Source organism: Nicotiana attenuata, unplaced genomic scaffold, assembly GCF_001879085.1.
Source record: "Nicotiana attenuata strain UT unplaced genomic scaffold, NIATTr2, whole genome shotgun sequence".
Classification (NCBI taxonomy): domain Eukaryota; kingdom Viridiplantae; phylum Streptophyta; class Magnoliopsida; order Solanales; family Solanaceae; genus Nicotiana; species Nicotiana attenuata.
Genome location: NW_017670945.1, coordinates 63,739 through 74,277, shown reverse-complemented (window position 1 = coordinate 74,277; position 10,539 = coordinate 63,739).

Below are 10,539 nucleotides of genomic sequence, written 5' to 3'. Positions count from 1 at the left end.
CCGAACATTGGTGGGACTATTGTATATTAGAACACTAAAAGTGTCATGAAGACCGGGTACTGCTAGAACCGGGAGCTATATCCTATTAGGACCAAGGACTGCATGATCAACCTCGTAAAAATAAGTTGTACAAGTTAGCCACATGTATTGGTAGCTTTATTTACTTAAACAAGTAAATGTTTATGTAAATGGAAGGAATAAATTAAAGTCATTTTGTTTTTATCTTATTTCATATCCGAATGATAAGTTAAGTTTTTTTTTTCATTTGAAAGTTAGTTAAAGTTCAAATATCTATGCCGGAATCAACAGGAGACGTCCTCTTTAAGAGCACCATAAACATAAGGTCCTCTCTTATGAAACCCAGATAGTCAAAGGGTAGACACCGGAAGCATGAATGCCCGGTTTTAAACGTCATCGAATGTTAGAAATTCCCGAACTTTATCAAATAATAACATCCGATGAATTTTAATATCGGGCGTTCATACTTTTGGTGTCTATGAGTTTCATAAGAGAGGGCCCTTATGTTTACGGTGTTCTTGAAGAGGACGTCTCATGTTTATTCTGGCACAAGCATTTGAAGTTTAACTAACTTTCAAATGAAAAATGATTTTACTTCACATGCTTGTGCTGGAATGAATAGGAGACATCCTCTTCAAGAGTACCGTAAACATAAAGGCCCTCTCTTATGGAACCCTCATAGTTAAAGGGTAAACACCAGAAGTATAAATGCCCGATATTAAAAGTCATTGGATGTTAGAAATTCCCGAACTTTATCAAATAATAATATTACAAAAATATTTTGCACGGAAATTAGGTAAAGAATGTCTTTTGTTTCTTAAAATTCCAAGCTCAATAAAAGTTTTGGCATAATTACAAGAAAGATATATATTACATCAATTGGTTCTGCCGGCAGAGTCCGAAGGAAGAGAGGTCTCTTCTGCATCTTTTGCAGATGAAGCTTGCTCCGTATCCTATTCAGTACCTTCATCTTTATCTTCTTTTTCAGCCTCCTTTTCGGTTCTCGCATACTCTGAACTTGTGCTCGAAGAGTTTGAAGCAGTGGGCCGAGGAGGAATGATGTTGAAGGCAGTCGTCTCCAATTCGAGAGCTTCAGCGATACAGCCATCCATATTTGCAGTACCTTCTTTGGCTTTCTCTAAAATCTTCCTCCTCATCTGATGTATGGGGCAAAATTGATAAACGACAGGTGGATGCTTGATGAGTTGACACGTGGAAGTAAAGACAAGTAAGATATGAGTCAGCAAATAGATGGCACCGGCCGTTACGAACATGTGACCGGTGTTGGGTAAGTTCCGAAGATAGTAAAATCAAGGACGAAGATTTGAAGTGAAGATATCGGTTGGAAAATTTCAGCATTCAATGAGCAACCATTACAATGAATCTTTTCATTAATACTCAGTCGTTATTCAGCCATCAAGAGGGGTTTATTTCGTATTAAAGAAGGGTTTGATTTGGGGATCTTGTCTCCCTGAATAGAGCTATAAATAGGAGAAATCATATTCATTGTAGACACGAAACATTCTGTATACAAAAAAGGCAAAACAAGCTTTTATTCCATAAATTAATATTCTTTACTTTGTTCTTCATATTGTTCTTGCTATTGCTTTAGGGAGAAGCTCAGTCCACAGTCAGGCTTGTATTTTCTTTTAATTTATTTTCATTAACTTATTTCTGTCTTGATTATTTTATATTCTTGAATTAAAATAATTCACGTGTCTATAAACCACGCTACAAATTCAACTATATTATTTTACGGGTAAACAAACTCCTCCCTAACCGGCAACCAAACGACCCAAATAGGTATTGAGGAAACCTTCCTAGAAAGTGTGCCTTTAATACATGAAGGTAGTTGCTAACTTGCTATAATGATTTGGTTTCTGTGGTGATAGATTTGACAGTTAGTTGTATCTAGTTATACTGTGGTTTTCTAATGCTTGGTGATTAATAAGAGTATTTAATTACCAAACAGAAGAACATTAACTAACGTATTAAAAACTAAAACAAGTAGATCAATGCTAACCAGATATTGACAGGTATTAAAATCTCTACTCTATTGATGAGATTAGTCTTTATACTTTCTATATTTTGTTTTTCCTCAAAATTGTATCGGCATTTTTGAAAGGTTAACTTATTCTCTCTACTTTTTATTACTTCTTTGATATTCTACTAGCGGAAAAGGAACATATACGCAACTTTATTCTAAAAATGTACTTTTCGTAATTTTATCGGCACTAAGAAAACCAAAAACAATAAAAATTCAGAGAATAAGACATCTCAATCGAGGCCATGTACCACATTCTTAAAGATTCTTTTATATAAAATATTTCTACTAAATATTTCTAACAAAGTTCTACAATTTTGTTTCAGAAAGTCGATCCAAAGGAAACCTGTAGTAAATGAAAGTAGGATTCAACTCATATGTACCGATTAGGGGTGCACAAATGAAACCGACAAACCGCACCAATCCAATAATTCGAGTCAAACCGAGAAAAAAAGCCGATTATGGTTTGGTTTGATTTGGTTTGGTGTTGGAAAAAAAAAACCGACCATATTTGGTTTGGTTTGGTTTTAACTAAAAAAAAGTCAAACCGAAACCAAACCAACCCGACATTATATGTATAGAAGTTTTAAATATATTTAATACATAAAAATATTTATTGTAATGTAGTTTATAAATATTTCTTAAGCTTTTTCATAGTTTTATCTTTTCACGTATTATTTCAAGCTTGGACTTATAATTTTTGGATGATCCAATAAGTTTTATAGTTCATAAATATTAGTAACTCAAATAAATCCTTAACCAATATCAAATCAATACTTATGCTAATAAAAGACATTCAATTCAATTATTCTATGAATAAAAATAGTTAGTTTTTTCGTGGTTTAGATAAAATGCATAACTTATTTTTCTTTTAGTGTTTAGTCACGTAAATAATAGTATTTATTTTAGCAACTTATTATTAATTTTAAATTATGTTTGTTTTCATTATGGCTTATTAATAATACTTATTTTATGTGATTTTATTATCTTTATTGTTGAATATTTTGGTACAATGCCTGACTCATCTCATATTTATGTTATTTTATTAAAAAACACCTTATATAGTTCTATCTTACTAAGATTAATGAAATACTTAGAGCACAAATTCTATATTTTGTGCTATGAAGACTTTATGGGGAAAAAACCCGAAAACCCGAAAACCCCGACTTTTATTGGTTTGGTTTAGTCTTTAGATTTAATAACCTGATACAATTGATTTGGTATGGTAATTAAAAAAGTCCGAACCAACCCGACCTATGTATACCCCTACCGATAATATAGAGAATTTTACATTGTAAGTTTAGTTTACTTCTAGAAAAATATGTAATGTACCATATTTTTCATGTTATTCGTCCTAATTTTTCCGGACGATGATAGATAGAGGTGACCTTATAGTCTTTAACTTTTTGACATCTTATCTTTATTACTCTGATGTTATTCTATGAGTAGTTACCCTGAGCAGCATCTTATTCGTTCTAAAATCCATTCAGTGTTCTAAAATCCATTCAGTGTTGGGTGTGCGAACAAAGTCCCACATTGGTAACTGAAAAGATTGGGGTACATATAAGGTGTAAGGATCTCTTAATGGTGTGAGGACTTTTAGGAAAAATCGTGCGGGCTTGACCTAAAGCGGACAATTCACACCATATTAAGAGTGTAATTGGGCCGTTTAAGCCCAACATTCAGATCCTATGGATTCCCTACAACTTGCTCATAAACTTTAGGAGCAACTTGTGTTTGTGTTTTATTCTGCAAATCTTCTGAAGATCCTGTTGGAGTTTCTTTAAGAAAAGGAAATCTATCTTTAGAAATTTTATTTGCTAATAAACTGCTTTACCATAAGATGATAGCGACATGAATTTGTACGTGTCATATTGGCACCTTACGACAGTTTGCTAATTGGAATGTTCTTGGAATATGTTGCTCTTAGAGCTTCTCATCACAATTTGTTTCCTTGTCAATATATTTTGACTCTTATACATTAGTAGTGAAAAACTACCTACTTTTATACTAGCAGGTTAACTAAAAATAATTATAAGTAATCGTCCATAAAACGAAGAATTAATTAATAACATTATCATTGTTTGTGTGTACAAGTTAAATCCTTCTCAATGTTTTTTATTTCATGGTAAGCAAAATGTTGGAGCCCTTTCTGTTGTGATTTTTTAGGTGTGGTGGCTATGCAGAAACAGAGAGTAAAAATAGCACGGTCTAGCCAGTTTTCGGACTGGTCATTCAAAAATAGCCAGCGTTTACCAAGTCAATGAAAAATAGCCACTATTTTGCTGCAACAGCGACTGGTCCAGCATAATATAGTGGAGTTCGGTGCACCTGTGTATGAACTTCCAGCATATTATGCTGGAACTCCAACACACGGAAAGTTCCAGCATAATATACAGGAGATTCGAGCACTTGTGTACGAACTTCCAACATATTATACTGGACCGGTATACTTTGCTGGAACTCCAGTATATTATGCTGGAGTTCTAGTGTATTTATGCTGGAACTCCATCATATTATGCTGGAGTTCCAGTATACTTATGCTGGAACCCCAGCATAATATACTGGCGTATTTTCCGGGTTTTGAACAGTGTTTTCGCTCAGATTTATCTTTAATGAAAAGTGGATAGATTTCGATTACTTTTAAAACTGGGCTATTTTTGAACGACCACTTGTAAATCTGGCTATTTTTGAATTTCTCTCAAACTGAGACGATACTGTCTTCTTGGTTTTTTTTTTTTTTTTTTTTTTAAAGAATTCAAGTTCCAATTTGCACGTGATGCTTATTATTGCTTAGTCAGCTTGATTATATCCTTATCTCCGTTCTCTTGTTTGCCCCTTTATATCTGATGTTTATATGACTCTTTCCGATGCTAAAAGCCATAAGCAATTTGTTTCCTTATTTCAGAACATGATTTAACTTATATATACACCAACTATATAATCATTGTTGTATTTTAACTATTATTATAACAAGTTATCTGCTTAATTTTTATATTACGTAATTAGGTTTGTTACAGAGAGTTACTCATTGTTGTAAATTACCTTTTTAGCAAGTGCAAAATCAGGACCTATCTAATTTTGCAACCTAGATTGATTTTAATATTTTACTCTCCTCGTTCAACTTTGATCTTACTTGTTTATTGACTAAATCCGAGCATTATTTTAAATTTAAATAGCAAAGGAACCAACCAAAAATTAGAAATATAGAGCATCAATTTAGAAAATAAGAACTATAGGATCATAGAGTCAAGATAGAGTATAGGGAAAATTTCACATAAGAACAACTGGGCTCCATGTTTTTCAATTTTATAGCTCATATTTTAATTTACAACCAGCTAGCCCAAAAATAATAGGATAATACTCAACATTCAACTCCAATAGATTCTCGAAATTACTATTTAAGCTTTTAAGTTAATTTTTGAATCAGTAACTGTGACTCAAATATTAGTTCAACAAACCAAATTCATTTGGGTGGTGAAAATTAGATTTTTAACAAGCTTAAATATGTGGGTTCAAATTTCGAATTTGATTTCGGGAGAAATTTAGAGTGGGTGTTATTTAGACTTGTTAGAAATAGTATAAGGAGGTTGTATATAAAATTTGAAATCATTTAATGGAGATTTGGATTGGTTTTGAACAAGAATTGTAACTGAAAATCGTGGAAGAAGTTCGTCTACAGACGCTTGTATAAAGGTGTATAAAAGTGTATAATAGTGTATAAGATGTATTTATACACTCATATACACTATTATACAAGATTATACAAAATTATACAAAAAACTGACTTCGTCTTCTACCTTGCATCTTTTATGAAATTTAACTCAAATCATGCTCAAATCTACTCCAAATCACTTCAAATTTAAATTTTAAACTCCTTTTGATATTTTCAACCAATTGGAACAACATCCAACCCAAACAACTAACAAACTCAAAAAATCCTATTTTCGAAAGTAAAGCTTTGAATGGCCTTCAATGGTGGACTTCTACCCTTCAATTTTCTAACATTGCAAACAGGGGGAGAAGCAGAAAATACATAGCCCCTTGAAGCATATGTAGAAGATGTAAGAAGAAGAGAGAGCGAAAGCAATGATTGTGAGATTTAACTCCATAGCTTTTAGAAGCAATGGTTATAAGAACACAAATTTTGAATTTGCTAATGCTTTCAAAATATGTACAATATGGGCTAGGTAGGGTAAAATTAAAAAATATGGGCCATTTTTTGTTATGGTGTAAAGTCATGTGTATTTTCTTATAATTCTTTCTAGAGTATATTGACTACAAGTTCAACTCCCATAAGAATAATGAAAGCGGAGTGAGAATTTTAGCTAATTCTTTTAGGTAATAGTATAACAGATAAATATGTAACACAGAATTAAAATAGGATAAAAATTAAAAAATGAGGAGTTGGAATGTTATGAGGTAGAAATCCATCAAATATATAAGGCGAAAGGTTAGTTGAATAGCTTCGTTACAAAAATATCAATGCTATTGTAAGAGGCAGAACAGATTCACAAAATGAACGTCATAGAAATTTAGATTTTATGATGAATGGGGCATTATATAAGAATAGATAAGATTGGAAATGATAGAAATGCATTAGCCATACATAGGAAAATAGTCTGTTCATGTACTATGTAAACTCATATGCATCGGTCCGTAAGTGCGACAATATGATAAATATTGAATGTGCTAAAAGATGAAGTATAGATCTAATATTGAAGGAAAGTTGTCCGAAAAAAAACCTGAAACCTCTCGCAAACAATGCAAACTTAAGAATATAACTGTATGGGGTCGAATTTGACCAATCACGTTCTACCGTCAACATGACCAACCACTGAATGTTTACGGTACGATACGAAGGAACGACCCAGGGGTAAGAGGAGGAACGACCTCGACCTGTCATCGGCTCCGCCATAGAGTATACTGATTTTGTTGTTCTCATGACTCAGCTTAGATCCCCCATTATATAAAGGGGATCCGAGCCTTGTAATAAGGGGGGAACTCGTAATAGAAAAAACTGATTCTCTCTCTCTGATCTTTATCATTCTCTCTCTCTCTCTCTTTATCATTATTATTGTTCCGATTATTGAAACGATCTTAGGGTTTATTATCTTCGACTACGATTTACCCCTTCATCTCTTTGATTGATTTGTTTAAAAAGAGTTTAACATCTTTTGAGTCAAACAATTTGGCGCCGTCTGTGGGGATTTCTGTAGTCGAAATCATAGTTCTCACCTGGGATATCAAAAGCAACGATCTCTATCCTTCGCACTCCATAGAGACCGGCGATGGCAGAGAAAGAAGCAAGGTTGAAGGCGATAGCGAATGTCTCAAACAACCTCTTGGACTCCCTCAACGAAGCCGGTAGAGAAGATACCGAGAATATAATACCAAGCGGTACACCGGAGGGGGAGATCTCGCCCTCTATACTCGAGGATCTGACGATCTTGCGTGAAAGAGGAACTTCGACGTCCACGGTGAAAGAAACACCACCAGCAGTCAAAAAGCTGTTAGAGGAGTAGTTGACAAGCGCTCTAAATACCATGCTTGAAAAACCCCCTCAAGGAAATATCGGAGATTCGCCGACGGGGGAAATCGCCGGCGAGCCAAGCACTGTACGAACAGACAACACCCGCACTACCACCAATACAAGTGATGGAGCACTCGCGACCATCCTAAAGAAAATGGAAGAAATGGAAAACGAGAACAAAATGCTTCGTGACCAAATGAAAGAACACCACGAAAAGGGTTGACAAAATACCCGGCGCCCCTAAGCTGCTGCCAAAACGCGATGTGGGAAGGTTTGTCGAGCAACCGTACAGTGAGGAAGCTGCTCCCAACCCCATCACGAAAACCTTTAAAATGCCACCATACTTGAAAATATACGACGGGACCACGGATCCAGAAGGCCATCTGATTCACTATGTCAACGCGGTAAAAGGCAACGACTTGTCAAAAGAACAAGTGCCATCCGTGCTGTTGAAAAAGTTCGGTGAAACTTTGACAGGAGGAGCGTTAACATGGTATTCTCAGCTACCAGCACGGTCGATATCAACATTCAAGGAGATGGCAGATAAATTCGCTACCGCTCATGCAGGAGCAAAGAAGGCTGAAGCTAGGGTCAACGCATCTCGCCATCAGGCANAGGCGTGTGTTTAGGTAGAAAGTAAGGGAGGGGGGGGGGGGGGAGAAATTCTGATCTTATTAGGGAGGGTTTTAGAAAATAAAGAAACAAAACGAAAACAACTTAAAAAATAAGAATAAAAAAAATACTTACCTGAAGCCGAACTGCCGCGATCGTACCGCGGTCCCACCGTGGTCGCGGTGGGTTCAATGCCCCGAGATAGAATGCTCTCGTCTCACCGCGGTCGCGGTGAGTCTGGCAAGTTTGAGGCAGAATACCTGGCCTCTACCGCGGTCGCGGTGCGGTCGCGGTGCTGATGTTTTTATTTATTTATAGGAAGTTACAGAAGAACGCACTAAGAACAACATTCGTGGGTTGCCTCCCACGCAGCGCCTAATTTAACGTCGCGGCACGACGCAGATAAGTGCATTTACGGTTCGCTCGACCTCTGAGGTTCTGTCAATTGGATCTCTGTCACTTCTTTTGGTTCACTCAGACCTACATATAGCTTCAATCGCTGCCCATTGACTCTAAATGTGTGCGAGTCTTTTTCCGAGGCAATCTCCACAGCCCCTGAGGGGAATACTTCGATCACTCGAAATGGACCAGACCATCGTGACTTAAGCTTACCAGGGAACAGCCGTAATCGTGAGTTATAGAGCAATACCATGTCCCTAGTTTTGAAATGTCGCTCAACAATGTTCTGGTCGTGCAACCTCTTCATTCTTTCCTTGTACAATCTTGTGCTTTCAAAAGCAAGATGTCTGAACTCGTCAAGCTCATGCAATTCAGTGATTCTCGTTGTGCCTGCAGTCTCAATGTCTAGGTTCAGCTGTTTCAGTGCCCACCAAGCTTTGTGTTCAAGTTCCATTGGCAAGTGGCAAGCCTTCCCAAACACCAACTTATATGGTGACATACCAATTGGTGTTTTAAAAGCAGTTCTATAAGCCTAGAGTGCATCATCTAGCTTTTTCGCCCAGTCAGTTCTTGTGGCGTTTACTGTCTTAGTCAGTACACTCTTTATCTCCCTATTAGACACTTCCACCTGTCCACTTGTCTGCGGATGATACGGTGTTGCCACCTTGTGACGCACATCATACTTCGCTAGCAACTTCTCAAAAGCTCGATTACAGAAGTGGGTGCCTCCGTCACTGATTATAGCTCTTTGTGTCCCAAAATGGGTGAATATGTTCTTCTTCAAAAACCCTACCACTACTCTTGCATCATTAGTGGGAAATGCTGCAGCTTCTACCCATTTGGACACATAGTCTACAACATCAAGTATGTACTTATTGCCAAAGGAGCTGACGAAGGGACCTATGAAATCAATTCCCCAAACATCAAACACTTCCACCTCTTGAATCGGGTTCATTGGCATCTCATGGCGCCGGGAAATGTTCCCTATTCGCTGGCATTCATTGCAGCCCTTCACCCATTGGTGTGCATCTTAAACACTGTTGGCCAAAAGAAACCGACCTCTAGCACTTTTGCAGCTGTTCTGACTCCTCCAAAATGTCCTCCATACGCTGATGCATGACATGCCTGCAAAACAGAAGATTGTTCTATCTCGGGGACGCACCTCCGGATCATATTATCAACACATATTCGAAATAGATAAGGTTCATCCCAATAATACATGCGGCAGTCACGATAAAACTTTTTCTTTTGTACAGAGGAAAGATCGTAAGGAACTATGGCACACGCCAGGTAGTTTGCAAAGTCTACATACCATGGCACTTCCTCAAGATTGGCTGTGAGCAGTTGCTCGTCTGGAAAGGTTTCCAGAATGTCCTCAACCTCATTTGAATTTTCAGCTCCCTCAAGTCGTGATAGATGATCAGCGACTTGATTTTCTGTGCCCTTACGATCACGAATTTCGAGGTCGAACTCTTGGAGTAACACCACCCAATGAATTAGGCGCAGTTTAGATTCCTTCTTCTCAATCAAATACCTGAGAGCTGCATGGTCAGTGTATACAATTACCTTAGAGCCGATCATGTATGATCTGAATTTGTCAAAAGCAAATACCACCGCCAACATCTTCTTTTCCGTCACAATGTAGTTCAGCTGGGCTCCACTCAGCGTTCTACTGGCATAGTAGATTGGATGCATTAGTTTGTCTTTCCGCTGTCCCAGCACTGCCCCCACTGCGTAGTCACTGGCATCACACATGAGTTCAAATGGCTGCTCCCAGTCGGGGGCAACAATGATTGGTGTTGTGACCAGCCTCTTTTTTAGCTCCTCGAATGCTACCCTGCAATCATCAGAAAACAAGAAGGGGTGATCTTTTTCTAACAACTTACAGAGTGGGTTGGCAATTTTTGAGAAGTCTCTTATGAATCTCCGGTAA